The sequence below is a fragment of the Nipponia nippon genome, unplaced genomic scaffold (genome assembly GCF_047370975.1).
Source record: "Nipponia nippon isolate SJK-2023a ecotype South Korea unplaced genomic scaffold, ASM4737097v1 scaffold_2, whole genome shotgun sequence".
Taxonomy (NCBI): Eukaryota; Metazoa; Chordata; class Aves; order Pelecaniformes; family Threskiornithidae; genus Nipponia; species Nipponia nippon.
Genome location: NW_028262336.1, coordinates 38,073,631 through 38,090,165, shown reverse-complemented (window position 1 = coordinate 38,090,165; position 16,535 = coordinate 38,073,631). Strand labels below are relative to the sequence as shown.

Genomic DNA, 16,535 nt, shown 5'->3' with positions numbered 1-16,535 from the left:
AGGCCCAGCGCTCCCCCGGCAGACAATGCATTCCCACCTATCCGAGGGGCCTGCGCTAGAAAACGGATGGACTTCTACCCTGCTCTGCTCAGGCATGGTGCGGAGAGAAAGCCTGCAATCTATCTGTGAGATGAAGGGATGCGTGTGAAGGAGAGCGTGGGATAAGGGGGCTACCCAGCATACGTAGGTTATTTGATTTTGCTGGGATTTAAGATTGCATCGAGAGAAGCATCAGTAGATGCAGCATTAATGAAATTGCGCCGCTGCAAAACAAAGCTGAGCAAACGGGAGAAGGAGAATTAGTTGAACTGTTTAAAAATGTTGTCATGTTTGTTAACAGATGCTTAACTCTGGTGCCTAACAAGCTCTTGGAAAAGAAGTTTTATTAATGGGAAAAAAACCAGGCAATCCCCCTGCTTGCTTACAATTAAATGATGACAGCTTATAATGCATTCCTTCAAGACCTCGAGTAACATCGGGGCTCAGGGGACTTGAAATACCTAATTCATAGATTTTTTAAACCAAGAACGGACCGTTGTGATCAGCTGGTCTGACCTGCTACATATCATGGGCCAGTGAATTTCAGCCAGACGGTCTTGTATCAGACTCATAAATTCTGGCTGAGCTTTTAGCCTGGCATCTAATCTTGCTCTGAAGACTTTTAAGTAACACAAAACCCACTGCTTGCCTCAGTTGTTCCAGTGGTTATGTCCCCTCACTGGTTTAAAAAAAAAAATGCACCTTTTTCTGCTCAGAATTCATAGAGCTTCATTTTCCAACATAGGATCTCATTATGCCTTTGTCTGCCACATTAAAGAGATCTCTACTATCAGAAATCTCCCCATAGAGACACTTAGGGCACTTAAAGACTGTGATCAAACCAAGTCATAGCCTCCTCTTGGATAAATTAATAGATGGGATTTCTTTAGTCTTTCACAATAAGATGCGATTCCCAGACCTTGAATCACTCTTGTAGCTCTTTTCTGATCCCGTATTAATTTGCCAATGCACTTTTAACACGCAAACACCAGACCAGAGCCGGACACAGTATTCCAGCAACGGTCTCATTCATGTTGGAAGCGTTAACGGCATCATTAAGTTTACTTGTTTAAAACCCTATGCAGATTACCTTTATAGATAGCCTTAGCAATACTGACTTTATTAAAACCCCATTTAAAAAGTCGCCCGTCTTCATGCAGACTAGTGCTGTTCATCAAATTCACAACGCTGAGCATCGCTTGGCCAAACTGCAGAGCTAGCTTAGTTTTTCTAAGCTGGGGCTTTTTCAGTGCTCCATCAGCCCTAGCCTTCAGTAGGGCTTCATGTTTTTTTTCTTTTGTCTGTAAGAAGCGACTGGTGCACATTCTCACAACGGCACTAGCCCTGGCTGTGCGCTAACAGAGAAGCGCGTACAGAGAGCTCTGCTACACCATTCCCTCTTCCTCTCCCGCGATGCCGAAGCCCCCGGTTAACTTCCAGCAAGACTCAGAGTAGTTCAGTCTGGCCATGGCGGGGCTTGGTTTTGAGACACTCCTCCCCAGATAGTTCACGGACAGCTTCCATTAGGGCTTCTTCAACCACGGCAAACGGTCTGCTTTCACACCCGAGCCCATTCCCCATCCACTTTCACGTGAACGTCTGCTCCACAAGACGGACAGTAAGCAGGGTAGAGCTGTCCCACTAGACACCAGATGAAACATGTCCTCTGATAAAGAAATAGGAGCTGCCCTTCCTCTGCCCAACCTGGTGATGCCCATCCATTTGTCAGTCTATCTCCGCTTCTGAGATAGCCTCGCTGCGCAATGGCAGTGTGGAGCTGCAGGATCTCGGAGGACCAAGGTCCATGTGTTACAGAAGCGTTAACTACCCTGCTCCAGTACCTTCCCAATCTCCGATCTTCTCGAGCTACACCAGGAAACACTGCATGCAGTGAGTGCCATCTCACTGGGTGCTGCAAGCCTGGACTCTGTTCTGTGTGAGAGGTGGCCTGGGTTGTAGCCAAGACGCCCTGGATTATTTGGGTGAGAGAGGCTCCCAAAAGCCCCAGCTGTAGCTAGAACTGCGTTCTGCTGGGCCTCCTGTAACGAGGGTGAAGCAATCTGTGCCCCCAAGATCTCTTTCCATATCATTTATCCTCAAAAGCAGAAAATCATATAGGACAGACAGAGTCTTGGAAAGGGCTGGGCCTCAGCTTCATACACAGTCTCCGTGCTTCCTAGCAGGGCTCATACCTGAGCAACACTCCTTTATTTACTTTTCTCCCAAATTATAGGTCTTTTTCCATAGTCCCAGTTGGAGATTGATGTTAACCATGATGTCATGGTCATGCATCAGACCAAAGGTGCTTTTCCTGCCCATGGCAACCAGACTGGCCCAAGGTGTCTTCTAGCTCGCGCAGTTCCCCGGGCTGTTTCCACTGACATCTCTGCCCTAACAGAGGTCATGGCACATGCTGGAGAGCGGGTGAGCGTACTGGGCCTGCACCATGGGCACCTTCCCCTGGGAAAGCAGCTACGACCTGCCTGGGAAAGCTGTTCCCAGTATGGGAGTGATTCTCCACCTGCACAGAGCTGATTAAGGGACTCGTACACCACTTATTCTGCTAGTGCCTCCAGGGACGTGGTGCCAATACAGTGCAAAGCCTGTGTAGCTACACTTTTTGCCCTGGGGTGAACTATGATGAAGTTCACGTTATTTAGAGGACCTTGAAGCTGCTACTGCAACACCTGGAGAGCCTCAGCCTGCATAAACCAACACCAAGAGGAGGGCAGCACAGGATTAAGGGCTAAGTTGCTTTTGGGTGTGTGCCCCACCTCACGTTCTGTGCCATGCAGCTGCACCACAACTGCCCCTTGAAGCTTAAATTATCCACAATAAAATTACTTTTCCCATGACACATGGCACAGCCTTCATGTCCTACTAGTAGCAGCCCTCCCTTTGTTTATACTTTCCACGTGCCCTCGTTTTACTATGAGTCAGACACGCTTGCCCTCTCTTCCTATGACTTACACTTTCCTACCTCAGAGGACACGTATATCAGAAGATATATCTGATGGCCCAGTTTAGGGATATCTTCTTGTACAATTGGCATCACTCCTTTCCGAAGCCACTGCTTGATAGCCGTCAGGTTGAAATCAAATTCTCCGTTAGCCCCGACCATGAAAAAGCGAGTGCAGAGAAGTCACCTTTGTTATAACAAAACACCCTTGAGTTGCACTTAATTCAGCGCATTATCCTCACTCGCTGTACCAAAATGTAATTTTACAATTTTAAAAAGTGATAATCATTCAAACCATCGGACCTGCACCTTTGAGGCACCGCGTACCGCAGGATGGGATCGCTTCTCTTCTTTCTAATTTACCTGCAAGCGCACATCGCCCAGCCGCTCGTGGCAACCTGCTCTTTCTTCCTTCCAGCCTGCTGCAGCCAAGTGTATTTGGGTCTGAGCAACTGTTTTGGGGTCTGCTCTCCTCTAACTCTCTGAGGGGTTTGTCATTAGTTTTCATGGAGAGCAGAGCGAGGCTGTATGTGGAAAACCAATATTGACATTTCCTTGTTTAAATATCATACATCAGAGGGGGGTCACGGGAGCCAAGGCCACCAGAAAGGGTTCCCCCACAAGCTATTATTTCCTTTTAAAAAGCACCAGGGACCCAGCAGTCTCCGCTGGGCCTCACACCCGCATGTCTGCTCTTCTCTGCGAGCTGGCTGACTGCTGCTGGTGCCACTTAGCAAATACAGATGTTCAGGTCTTTTTCTTTCACCGCGGGTCTCACTCATCGCTGCACGGAGGCCTGGTACGAAACGAATGCCTCGTTCAAGCCCTCTTTTCAAGGCTGTGCAAAATACACCCCCCCTTCACGCTCACCTCGGTCTTTGCTTGCAAAAATCTGCAGCACTTTCCTATCAAATTTGAAACAAATGGCACTCAAACTTATTTTAAAAATTAATTGAACCAATACATCAACAACTTTCATGTTTTCAGAGCCTGCACAGCCCTCACCTGGGAAATTAGAACTGCAGGAGGGTAATTTTGCATTTAAACCAATGGAGCTCTCTTTCCCAATGAGGTTGCCTTCGCACTTTGTAAAGCCAAGCAGTCCAACTGCGGTTCGGAAGAAGAGAGCCTGTTAGGTGTCCTGCACCCCATCTCCCTGCTGGGGGCTGGGGGGGTGTAACCCCACGTCGCACCAGCCAGTGCAATGCCGTTGGGGGGTACTTCTACACCCTGCGCCCCCGTTCCCTTCTCCTCCCGCTCACCTGAGCAGCGCCTCGCCTGCTGTGCCTTATTCCTTGCGTTTTCCCTCTGTTCCCTGTGTAAGAGTGCTTCACCCTGGGAGCGGGCAGGCTCTCAAGGTGAGATCGGATGCCAAGCTAGGAAAAAGGGTATTTGGGGACCGCTCGGAAAAAGGACCGGAGAAAGCGACAGAAGACATGCCCTTTCCCAGGGAGGGAACGGCTGCAGGATTTCTCTTTTTATCTAAACCCCTGAACGGATTTGCTGCTAAAAGAAAGATAATCCACATTATGTAGAAACAAAATTACATTCACATGAACACACGCATACAAACACACACTGTTCTCTTCTAACTGCAGGACATGGGCTTTGGGAGCGGTGGCCTCAGAGAGCTGCGGCAAAGGAGCCCACGGCGGAAGCTGGGTGCTCGCCTGCACCACCGGCATCGCTCTCCTGGTCATTTGCCGTTGTAGTTTTTACAGTTTTGCTTCCCTTTTTGGGGCAGGCAGGAACAATCTGCCTTCTGTGCGTACAGAGCGCCCAGCACACTAAAGCTGTGGTCAGGTAACGCAATACTTGCGAGCCTGGAAAGATAAAATACCGCTGAAATTTAGCGCGCGTCGATCCCCCCATTTATCTCTACACAACCTGAGCCTTACCCTAGTCCAAAACATCACCCCGCTGTTTTGTGTTTAGATGATAGCCACAGTACATCAGATGATGCAAGGCAGAGTCATACCCCGAAGAGCTTACAAATCTAAACAGAGCCCAGAAAGGCAGCATAAACAGAGGTTATAAGAATATGAAGACATCGTTTAGGTGGTCATGTAGAGGTCTTGAAGAGTTTTCGGCGACAGGACTTTTGAAATCATTTTTCCCCTCCTCGGGAGCGTTCCAGAGGCGGTGAGGTGTTAGGAAGCGGTGAAAAAGAGCGACATTGCGACTTGACAAACTGTTAGTGGGCGAACATCAAAGGCGTAAGCCCGGCTGCGAGAAGGCTGCAGGCTGGCGGGGACGGGGCGCCGGCAGCCTGCTGCTGCTGGCAGGGAAGGGCCGGTGCTGCGCAGGGAGCCTGGGTGCGCCCGGGCTCTAAATTGAAGCGGCTTTCATACCTTTCGGCGTCCCTGCCGACTGCTCCAAGCCATCGGGGTTTGCCCGTTCTGCTTTACTAGTGTTCTCCACTGCTTTGTTTCTGAGGCTTAGCCATCGCCACATCAGAGCACTTCCAAGGAGATTTTAAAATACCTTTGGGGAAGCGAGGGACAGCAGCAGGAGGACTATCTGAACCACTTTGGTCTGAGACATTTGGACTTAGATCCATCCAGGCGTTAATTCAGTGAAAGCCAGACAGGATCAGGCTGCAACTGGCATTATGCGCTGTTGGAAGCAAATCCAATTCACATAGTTTTAAGCACACGCAAACCGTTTTCTATGGGGACCTGGAGTGCTTTACAAGAGCGCTCGAGGGACCAGGTGACTTTTAGCGTTGTGAATTTCAGTAGCGTAACCAAGGCTTAACATTGTGGCTGTAGCCCTCCCTGAGGTAGGGATGACTGCAAAGGCCAAGCCAACAAGTTGGAAAGGTTTTTTTTTCCTTTTCCGTTGCCACTGTCTTTTTTTTCTGGCTTCTTGTTATGTATACTGCTTGAAGAGAAAAGTGCTGTATCTTATCATCATGACACAAGCCTGTGTTTTTCTCTCCCTGCTAAAATGCTGGAGGTACCTAGCGAGAGAACAGCTCTGCGCAGAACCGACAGGGAGGCGCAGAGGCCCCAGGGCCATTTTTGCCTACTGCTCTTCAGGTTGCTCAAAAGTTTCGGTCCTACCTTCAGTCACTGAACAACAAGGCCCAGGGCTAGAAACAGCCGTGGCGTATAATACCTATGCAATATCTCTCCCGTCACAAGGCAGGGACCCGTCAACTGCACCCAAACCCCATCAGGCCCCTGGGAAACGGGTTCCAGCATTGGTTTGCCACAAACCTTGCCCCAAATACGGAAGGAGGACTTTGTCTCAAGCCACCCTGAAACAGTTGCATAGACACACACATATCTGCTGTTGTCTCGTTCTTGCGTTCTTCCTTCAGGTGCTTCCTTGCCGTGGGAGGGGGTGTCCCCCAGCCCTCACTCACATGCACCTACAGAACTGCTTCCCAGCCACAGCTTATATTCAGCTTTCCCCAGAAAAGAGTTACTCTGACATCTTCGCACACGCGCGCGCACACACAGGGGTCTTTCTGAATGCCGCATACATGGTCTTTTGCTCTCCCGCTCCCCGGCAGACCGGGGCTCAGCCTACCCAGATATGTGCCACCGCACACCTGGTCCCCGCGCTCTGCCCAGGGTCTGTCCCCGTCTCCCGCTCCTTCCACAGCTCCGACACCAGCCGCGTCTGCAGCACCAGAGCAACCACCTGAGGTGCAACAAGGGCACATGAGTCATTTTCCTCCTAGCCAGCCCTGTCTGCTGTGCTCCAGTGGGAGTGACACAGTGCTCTTGCTCCTGGTTCTTAAGCGGCGCTCAGAGGTACAGGGCGGGTTATAGATTTTTGTCTCTCTCTGGCTTTTGGGCTTAGGAGCGGTGCTTTGTACTCGGCTGGCCTTGCTGTCTGCTTGGCTGCACAGGCTGCAGGCTTGCTGCTTTCCCCCTTCACTTCCCCTGCCGTCCCCAATGCATAAAAACCTCCTCCAGGCCAAGGAGCAGGGGGGCAGAGGGAGCAGGTGGGCTCGGTGGGGCACTGGGGCTGGGAACTGCCCCAGGGTGCTGGTGACAAGCATGAAAGTAGCTGGCCTGCCCTCCAAACCCGGGGCGGTCGGGAGCAGGCGGTCGTGGGCTGGGAGGTGTCACTTGCATGACCCGAGGCTGGGGCCACCATCGGGTCGGGGGGCAAGCCACCCTGGCTAGCTCCTGTCGGGCGCCCGCGGGGCCGGGACACGGCTGGCTGCAGGGCCAGACGTCGCTCCCTGCCCCACGCTGTGCTTCACGGCCTCCGCGGGGACCCGGGCACGTCCCACCGGGACATCTCCCGGCCCCGCAGTCCTCCCGGCCAGCTGGCCCGGTGGGACAGCCTCCCCCGGGGCTGCGAGGAGGTGCCGGCTGCGGGCAGCGGGTGTTCCCGGGGCTGCGGGACCCGGCCTAGATCGCCCCGAGTCACAGCCCCGGCGGCGCACGTCACGCCTGTGTTGGGGACAGCCCGCGATGTCCCGCCTGGCTGAGGGCGGGGGGGCGTCCAGAAAATAGCGAGTGCGTGCTTGGACTGCATCAGAGGTATTTATTTTGATTGTCCCTTGGCTATAACTTCCATCGTTCCCCTTTGTTTTATAGCTGCTCAAGTTTACTTGCAGAATTAAGACAGATTTTGGGGGGAGGGGGAGGAAGGGGGGAGGAAGCCTTTGTTCTCCGGAGTGTGCTTGTCTTACTTTTGCATCATGTGGCCTGAGCGCCCCCCCCCCCCCCCCCGCCCCGACCGTATTTACTCTATCTCGAGTGAGTCCTTTGAAGGAGAGGGCAGAGTCGTCGTTAACCCTCTGTGTGCCTGCCGGGCCCTCCGCCGGCAGAGCCCGCCGTCGGCGGGGACGCAGCGGGTCCCGCATCCCGCAGCCGCGGGTGTCGCGTTGACGGACAGCATCGGTGTCCCCTCCCCAAATAAAAACCCCGCAGCGCCCGTCCCGCGGCCGGTCTCCGCGCCAGCCGTGCGCACGGTGGGCCTCTCGGAGAGAGCCCGGGGATACCCCCTTGATCGCTAGCAGGCTAGCCTGCTTAACACGAGGTTGGAGATGCCTACAAACTCGAAACAGCTGCCGGGCTTTGCTCTGGCCTGCCTGCTAAAATACGCCGATCTCCTTTTAATCTGTTTCATATTCACAAATTAAGCACTTAGCCTAGGTAATAAATCATGAGGCAGTTTACGAGGCTAGCAGGAGACAAACAAGTGGAAAGGGAAAACAATCGCCTAAAAGTGCATTCAACGGAAAGACGCGCTCGGAAAACCCAGCCCGCGCTCCCCTGGGCGGCGGCAGCGGCGCCCCGCGGCCCCCGCCGAGCCCGGCCGCCGGCGGGGGGGCCCGGCCGAGCCGGCAGCGCCCGCCCCGGTCCCCGCCGCCGGGCTCCGGAGGCGGCCCGGGCTCCCGCCTTTGTCTCCCCCGGGTACCGGCCGCCCGCACCGGCTCCACCTGGGAGAGACTCTCCCGGCAGCCGGCCTGGAAATAATAACTCGGGCTGGCGATAACCTCGTCTCGCACACACACACCGGCTCGGCCTCGGCCGGAGGGGGGGGGGGGGCGGGAAGAGATGCTGGAAAAAATAAAGCGCGGGCTCGCCGCCCGCCGGAGCCGCTCGCCAGCGCCCGCGGGGGACGTGGCGCTCCCCGGTGTCCCGGGGGAAGGCGGCCCGGAGGGGGGCCCGGGGCACACGTGCCGGGGGGGGCAGCTGGAAAGTAGCGCTTTGGCTCCCGGCCCCCTTTCCGGCATGGCCGGTGGAGGGGAGCACCCCGGCTGGCGAGGGAACTCCCCCGCTGGGCCACTGTCAGGCTCACCAGGCGAAGGGGCGGCGCGGGCAGGACGGGGCTCCGGAGGGCAGGGCTCACCCCGAGCCCCTCGGCTCCTGCGGCGGGAGAGGGGAACCGGGAGGCGGGCCGGCCTGCAGAAGTGCCGGCCGGGCGCGGGTGGCGGGGGGCCGGGGCGCTGCTGCCCGCGGCGGCAGCCCGGGACGCCCCGGCGCTTTCCCCGGAGGCTTTTCCCGGGAGAGCCGCCAGCCACCCCGGGGGACGCAGGCGAAGGCCCCAAGACAAAAGACCCGGCGCTAAGACCCCTCCTGGCAAAGGCGCAGCCTGCCGAAAGTATTTCAGCAGAGACTTTTCTCCCCCCGACCCCCCCCCCCCGGAGGGGCTCCGGGCCGGTGGCTCCGTGCCGAGCCGAGCCGTGGCAGCGGGGCCGCAGCCGGCTGCGGGAGGGGAGGGCCTGCGGGGCCGGGGGGGAGTGCGGGGCCGGGGGGGGAAGGTCGGCAGCATCGCCCGGGAGCGGTGAGGGAGGGGGGGAGCGGTGATTTAAAGGGACTCCCGCGAAAGGGAGCGACACAGACCTGCGGCCGTCCGCCGAGTGCGATCTGCCGAGCCGTGGGTGCGAAGAGGCGCTGTCAGGGGTTATTTATCTCTCGCCGGAGCGGTGGCTCCGGTCCCCGCATCGCCCACCGGTAACAATGGCAGCGGCCGGCGGCTCTCCACGCGTCTGGGCGGCGGAACGGATGGCGGAAGATGCCGCCGCGCTCCGCTCAGCCGGGCTCCCTCATGCATCCCTCCCGGCCGCAGCCTCTCGCTACTGCCGCTCCGCCGAGAGCTCCGGCCCGCTCCCCGCCACCCCCCCGCCCTCCACCCACCCCCCCCCCCCCTCACCGCCCGCCCTTCCCCAATTTTCCATTTTCAGGACTTTGGCGCGGAGCCAGAAATGTCAGGAGGGGATGAAACTTGACACAGAGATCTCAACCCAGAGCGATTTCCTCCCGCCCCCCCCCAACCTCCCCCGCCTCCGTCCCCAGCCCCTAAGTTAACTTGAAGATAGTTTGGCCATATTTCAGTTTGCAAAGAAGGGGAAATTGCAGGTCACTGGTGCATGGTCGGGCCGGGTGCATTTTTCTAATTTAAAACGGTAGACACCGAGGCCTGAAAAGCATCTGCAGCCCGTGCACTTTAACTGCTCCTCCCGGCCGCGGCGCGGTTAACCCCTGTGTGCCTCGGCTGCCAGCCCAGCGCCGGCGGCATCCCCTGCCCGGGGGGACCTCGGCCCCGTCCGGGCACCGAGCCCGGCCCAGAGCCGCCTTGGGCGGCGGAGCCGAGCGCCGCACCAGCCCCGCTCCCCCCCGCCCCCGCTTCGCCAGCCAACTTCGGGGCTGGCTCGTAGCCGCCGGCAGGATGAGGCCCCCGGCGCGGAAGGGTGGCCAAGCGACAAGCAGCTCGTTGAGGGGGGCCCCCCCCGCAGCGCTCCCCCCTCCCGCCGCCTCGGCCGGCGGGCACCGCTCTCCCCGGAGCCCCCGCAGCGCCGGCGGGGCAGCACCGGGGACCCGGGCACCGGGAGGGATGCTCGGCTGCTCCCCCCGCGGGGGGCTCCCCTCGCCCCTGGCCAGCTGGGCGTGCTGATAAGGGCGGGCAACGGGCGGTGGGCGGGGGGGGGGAACAGAGCCGGGCTGCGGGAGGGAAAGCTCCCGAAACGAGGAGCGCGGGGAGCGGAGCCCGAGCTAACTCCGGGGAGGATGCCTCAGCACTTTCTCTATTATGCATTTCCAGCACAAGGAAAGCTAATTCCTCCGCTGAGGGCCTCAATCAGGCATTTATTTGACACTCATGATGCATGAACGGCTAAACACTAGTCTAAGCGGAGGATCAGCCGCTAGTTTATAGCTCGCGAGTTTTTTTTGATGCAGGTGAATTATGTTGATCTCTGAATGCCTCGTATTCCTGGGGGGGGTGGGGGGGAAGGAGGGGGAGAGAGAAAGAAAACAAGAAGGGGGAGAGCGCGGGGGAGACGAACTTCTGCAAGCTCTTCTCCCGCACACCCGGGAAACTCTCTGGCCGGGAGTTTTGGCTGGCACCCCTCCCCACGGCCCTCTCCTGACCCCCAGTATTCCCCTGCTGTCCCTCGCCCCCCGGCGCTGCCTGCTGGCCCGGCTGAGCCCGGCACGGATCCCGCCCGGGCCGGGCCGCGCTGCGGGGCCCCTCCACGCCGCAGCGGGGAAACGCTCCCCCGGGGGGCGGAGGCGTAACATGGAGCGGGGAGAGTCACGGAGACAACATGGAGGGGGGAGAAGAGGAGGAGGAGGAGGGGAGAAACCATATGGAGCAGGAGGGAGGGAGGCGACGCGGAGCGAGGGAGCCGGGAGAGCAGGGGAAGGAGCCGGGAGCCGGGCGGCTGGGGAGGGCGGGGGGCCCGGCGGGGCCGGGGGGCACGGGGGGGGGCGGCAGGGCCCTGCTGCCCGGGGTCCAGGGAGGCTACGCCTTCTCCCCATCTCCCCCGCGCTTTCCCGGGCACTGCCTTTTATCCCCCCCCGGACGCCCTGTGGATTAAATTTATTTTTATTTTTTTCCCCCCTCCTGCTGGCCTCTTTCCAACTGTTGTTCCAGGACCGAAAAAAATAACAATTAAGTAGGAGTCATGTCTTGTGACTTGCACAATCTCTTCTAACGCCTGAGTTCAATTTTACACAACATTTAATACAAATATTAAAAATCAATATATCAAGGGGGTCGTTAATGAAATGTTACAGTGAGTGTGTGTCACCAGATAGAATTTCGGTGGGAAACGTGTCTGATTTAGCAAAAGCTGAATGCGGTTGTATTCTTTATCCTCCCGCTAAAAAACAAAAGATAAAGGTGTTCATTAAATCACATCAAATCGAATTAAACTCTATTGGCGGGTCCCTCCAGCAGAACAGAAGTCTGAAAAGCAGGGGACGGAAAATGAATCTCAATGCATCTCTTGACAACGGAACAGGAATTGGAACGCATTAAAAATAAATCAGAGCGCTGCTGTAGGTCACAACACAAGGATTAGACTGTACTGGAATAATGGGACGGGAGACAGAAAGGCTGAGGTTACCCTGCAGGTACACCCTGGCACTAGAAGGGGAAGCCAGATTTTTGAAGCGATAGGTCACGCCAGGCCTGCCAGAGACAGCCTTTGCCCCTTTCAGGCTGCCTCTCCATCGCCCCTTCCCTGGCTCCCGGGACCACAGCGCGCCCCAGCTCCTCGGCAGGCTGCAAACTCAGCATTTTGCAGGCTGGTGGCTGTGCCTGCCCCCCTCCACCCCCCATCCCCGGCTCTTTGCACCTCCTCTCCCTTTCCTCCACCCTGGCCCCGCTCCCCCTGGCCGGGCCGAGCTGCCCGCCGTCAGCCCGGCCTCTCGCACTATTCAGCCATTCCCCGTGACCCCGCTCAGCCCTTGCGGGAGTCCTTGGGAGACGTCTGCAGAGCGATCTGCCAAAAAGCTGGCAGCTGCCCGGGCGGCCAGGAGCGGGAGCGCCGCTGACAGCCGCCGCCGCCGCCGCCCTGCCCGGCGCCCGTCCCGGTCGCAGCCCCCGCTGTCTCCGCGCCCAGCTGCGAGCCCGGCGGGGGAGGACGGGACCGGGGGGGCTCTGCCCTCTGCCGCGGCGTGGCCGGGAGATGATGGTGACGGTGGAGCAGCGCCGGGAGCCCAGGCCGCGGGCCCGTGGGAACTTGGGGTGCGCGGCTCGCCACCGTGCCCCCCCCCTCCCGCCGTACCGAGGCTCCAGCCCGGGCCGTGCTCCGGGGGGAGCCGAGGGCAGCGGCGAAAGGTGCTCCCCTGCCCCCTCCGCGCTCGGAAAGGGCTGTGACCCCCGGGGCGCGGGTTGCCGGCCTCTCCCCAAGCTCTTGTCCAGCTTCCCCAGGCTTGGACTTCGCTCTCGGCTCTCCTGCCCCGGCTGCCTTCGCCCTCCTCTCCTGAGGGCACGCCGGGCCAGTTTGGCGGGGGGTGCTGAAGAGGCGGCCGCGCCCGCCGAGCCCTCCCCGGGCAGAGGGGCTGCACAGCCCCTGCTCAGGTGGGGTTCGCCTCTCGCCCCGCCTGGGCCTGCAGCGGATGGCGCTGCAAAGAGGCTTGGGAAGGGACCGGGGGGGCTGGCGAGCGGAGGAACGGACCCCCCCACCCCCCCGGCCCCTCCAAGACGCAAGGCGGCCGGTCGGCAGCCAGTGCTGCTGGGGAGGCGGCGGGATCCGCGCTGCCCTGCCGCCCGCAGAGCCGGGAGCGAGCGGGGAGGCAGCGGGGAGGCTGATGCGCGGCAGCCGGGAGTGCTCGGCACCGAGCCCGGAACGCCCGGCGAGAGCGGGAGCGCGGCGCCCCCGCCGTGCGGCCAGCGGGGCCGGCACCGCCGAGCCTCGCCGACCCGGCGGCGGAGCGGGAGCCCCGCGGGCAGCGCTGGAAACCCTCCGGCAGACGCCGTCCCGTCGCTTGGCGATCGGGCGGCTCCGCTCTCCCTGCCTGCCTGCCTGCCTGCCTCCCCGGGGCCGGCCGCGCCGCACGGCAGCGGCTGAGGCGTGCAGCCGCGCCGGAGCGCGATAAACAAGGGCGGCCGGCTGCCCTCCGCCCGCTGCCAGCCCGCCGGCACCGCGCCCGGCAGCGCAGGGCGGCAGCCTGCCCCCGGCCCCGCCGCCCGGCCCGCTCCCGTCCCGGGGCCGCGGGAAGCCGCCGCGCCGCCCCCGGGGCCGCGGAGCGGGGCGAGGCGGGGGGCCGGGGAGGCCCCGGGGATGCTGGCCGCGGCGGCTCCGTGCCGGGCTGCATGCTCGTCCCGCGGACCGTGCCGCGGGCTCCTCTCGCCGGCAGCGCAACTTATGCTCCGACCTGAAGTCGCAGCTCCTCTGTTTGTTTATTTCCCCGGCCGCGGTGGCCGGCTGCCAAGCACGCCGACCTTGCCTATTAAAAACCCATTTTTCTTGCCCTGCGCGGAGCAGCAGTTTGCTCGCCGCGCTCCGTTGTTCCGTTAAAATAAAGCGCTGCAAAGTCTGCTCGGGGGTGCCCGGGGGGGTGACGGGGGGGGTGTGGAGCGGTGCCCGCCTCACGCCTCTCGCCCGGGGCCGGCGCGGTCTCCCGGGGCGCCTCCCGGCGCAGCCCGCTCCCGCTCCGGCCGCCGCCGTGCCCCGGGACCGCGGCGGGGCGGGGTGAGCGCCCCGGCTCCCCGGCCAAGCCGTTTCCTGCCCTCCGGAGCCGCGGCCCCTCGCCGGCGGCCAAGCGGTAGCTGGGTCTGGCTGGGGGACGGGCGGGCAGCGGGGCCGGGCGGAGAGGAGGAGGCGGCGGCGGGCTGGAAAAATCAACACTCGGCGGCGGTGGCGGAGGGCAGCGGCTGATCCCATTAGCCGCGCCGAGCCGGAGCCCGGCTGAGCCGGAACAGCGGGGTCACGGCTGCCCGGGGCGCGGAGCGGCGGGAGGGCGATGGTCGCCCCCCCCCCCCCCGCCCCCGGTGTCCGCCCCGGGGCCCCCTCGCCCTTATCGGCCGCGCCAGCCCAGGAGGGCGGCGGAGGCGACGTCGCTGCCCAGCCCCGGGGGGCGGGAGCCCGAGGGCTTTGTGCCGCGGGGCGCGGGGGGCCGCTTCGCCTCGCCGCTTTGTTCGGCGGCGTTGCCCGCCGGGCCGCGCTCCGGTCAGCCCGGCCCGGCCCGGCTGGGCCCCGGCCCGCAGCTCCCTCAGCCTGGGCACTGCCCCTCCGCTCCGAGCCTCCTCCGGCACCCGAGGCCGGCCTGCCTCCCTTCTCCTCTAGGACGATCTAAAAGTCGTCCGAAGCAAGCTGCTTTTAGAGCAGATGCAACAATAAAGTATATTGAAATAAGTCTGCGGTTGGTGAGTTTCCAGCGATACTTAATGGCACTCGCGGTAAACAGTCCCTCTCTGTGCTAGCGGGGAAAATCATCCAGACACAAGCACATTCCACCCTCTTTAGGGCTCCCTGGCTGTTATTATAGTTATTGCATTACTCTGGTGTAAGCCTTTTGTAACTAAGCTTCTATAAAGCCCCGCTTACAAGCACCCTGATTAGAATTTTCCTTGCCAGTAACCAAAGGCCACCCGCTTTCCAGTGCTATACAGAGGGAGCCGTCAACAGCCACCCCTCTGAATGTACGCTTTGTTCCTGGCAACAAGGAAACGAGTGGGCTTCTATTGGGGAGAATGCAACCCTTCTTTTAAATATCACTCAGCGAGAGCTGATGGGGCACCGGGCTCCGGAGGGGCCGCGATGGAGGGAGAGAGACGCGGCGGGGTCACGGGAGCGCGGAGCGGCCGAGCCCTAATGCTCCCCACCAAGCGGCCGCCGGCCGGGGATCATCGGGCTGAGCCCGGCTCGGGGCGGGCGGGGACGGAGCCGGGGCCTGTCGGGAGAGGAGGAGGAGGACGCCGGCTGATGGTTTCCCAGCGGCGCACACCGCTCCGGCGCCCCGGCCTCCAGCCCCGCGGGGGACCCGCGCGCAGGGGACGGACGCGACCCTCCGGGGGGGCCCGCCCGGCACACCAGCATCCCCTCTCCCCCCCGGCCCGCCGCCCCTCCGGGGACGCTCGGTGCCCTGGGAAAGCAAACGCCGGGAAGGCTGAGGACATCGCCGTTGCTGCAAACACGGCTGGGCTGCCGGGCACCCCCGTCTCCAGGGGCGAGGAATCCCCCGGCGGCGGGGAAAGAGCCCGGCTCCCCCGGGACGCTCCCCCCGGGCAGCTGCAGCCCGGCCCGCCGCGCCGGCAGCGAGGGGGGGCAGCCGGCCGGGCCCCCCGCGGGCTCCGCAGCCAGCCCGGCTATTGTGAGCGCCCGAGAGCCCGTCTCGCCGGGTGTAAGCAATTACTGCGATATGTCCAACATGTAGGTTAGTGACATTACTAAGGAGGTGAGAGCTCGGCGCTCAGAGGGCCGAAATGCCGGGCTTTCGCTTTCATTCAGGATGTGTGTAACACAGAGTCTTTTCTCAGCTCGCCTGATTTTTAACTTCCTCTAAACCTCTCTCTCTCTCTCTTTTTACTTTGCTCGGAGAGCAGCAACGAGAGACCGAGAGGAAACACGCTGCTGCTGTGCAAAATGTGGACCATGTGTGGGAACTATTTACTCAGAGTGCAACTGCAGGCACCAGGCGAGGGGCTGGCAGAGCCGGGGGGCGGTGGAGAGAGAGGCTACGTCTCTCTCTCGCCTTTTCTTTTTTTTTTTTTTTTTTTTTTTCCTCTCGTCTTCTCTAAAGCCAAACCACGTCGCTGCGTGTGTAACGGTGCGTTTTACTGACTTCTCGCTGGGCGCGTGTTGGTTGTTGTTTTTTTTTTTTTTTCCTTCCAGTCCAAGGCTTTCGCGATCTCTTTTGTGTTCACCCACCTCAAGCCTCCGCGGGCAAAGGGTTAAATCTTCGGAGCCCTGCAAGGAAGCAGCTGAGTTTCGAAAAAAAAAAAGAAAAAAGAAAAAAGAAAAAGGGGGGGGGGGAGAAGAAAGGAGTGGGAGCGTGAAGAAGCGGGCAGAGAGGGCTGCACGGTCCCCTGATCGTCCCTTTGGCTGCTGTAGAATAATAATTAATAACAATAATAATCCCCAGCCTTTCTTTTCTATTTGGCTGTATCAGGAAGTGCCTCTGGCCTTGAAGCTCCCTATTACCTCTCTTCTTTCCCCCCCCCCCCCGTCCTTTCCCTGGGAAGTGAGAAGAAAAAGGTCTGCAGCTGACAAATATTATCCATCCTTTTCATCGATCGCAGCATATACAGATGTGATAGCTTGATGTACACTGCAAACCGGCTGATCCATCGCTTTCTCCCTCTCTCGCTGGCTCTGGTTCGGCCCCCTCCT

At 60.1% G+C, this 16,535-nt stretch overlaps 1 protein-coding gene across 7 annotated transcripts in view; it reads right to left on the bottom strand.

Annotated features, from left to right (window-relative positions):
* Positions 1–9,564, bottom strand: part of BCOR (BCL6 corepressor) — an 82,510-nt gene extending 72,946 nt beyond the window's left edge. For 6 of the 7 annotated variants that reach the window (XM_087757758.1, XM_087757765.1, XM_087757768.1 and 3 more), the window contains exon 1: positions 9,316–9,564. The gene's annotated coding sequence lies outside the window, so the exon portion shown is untranslated. Of the gene's footprint in view, positions 1–5,349; positions 5,607–9,315 lie in introns of those variants that run through there. The other variant, XM_087757763.1, reaches the window with a different exon arrangement.
* Positions 9,565–16,535: the final 6,971 nt, after the last annotated feature.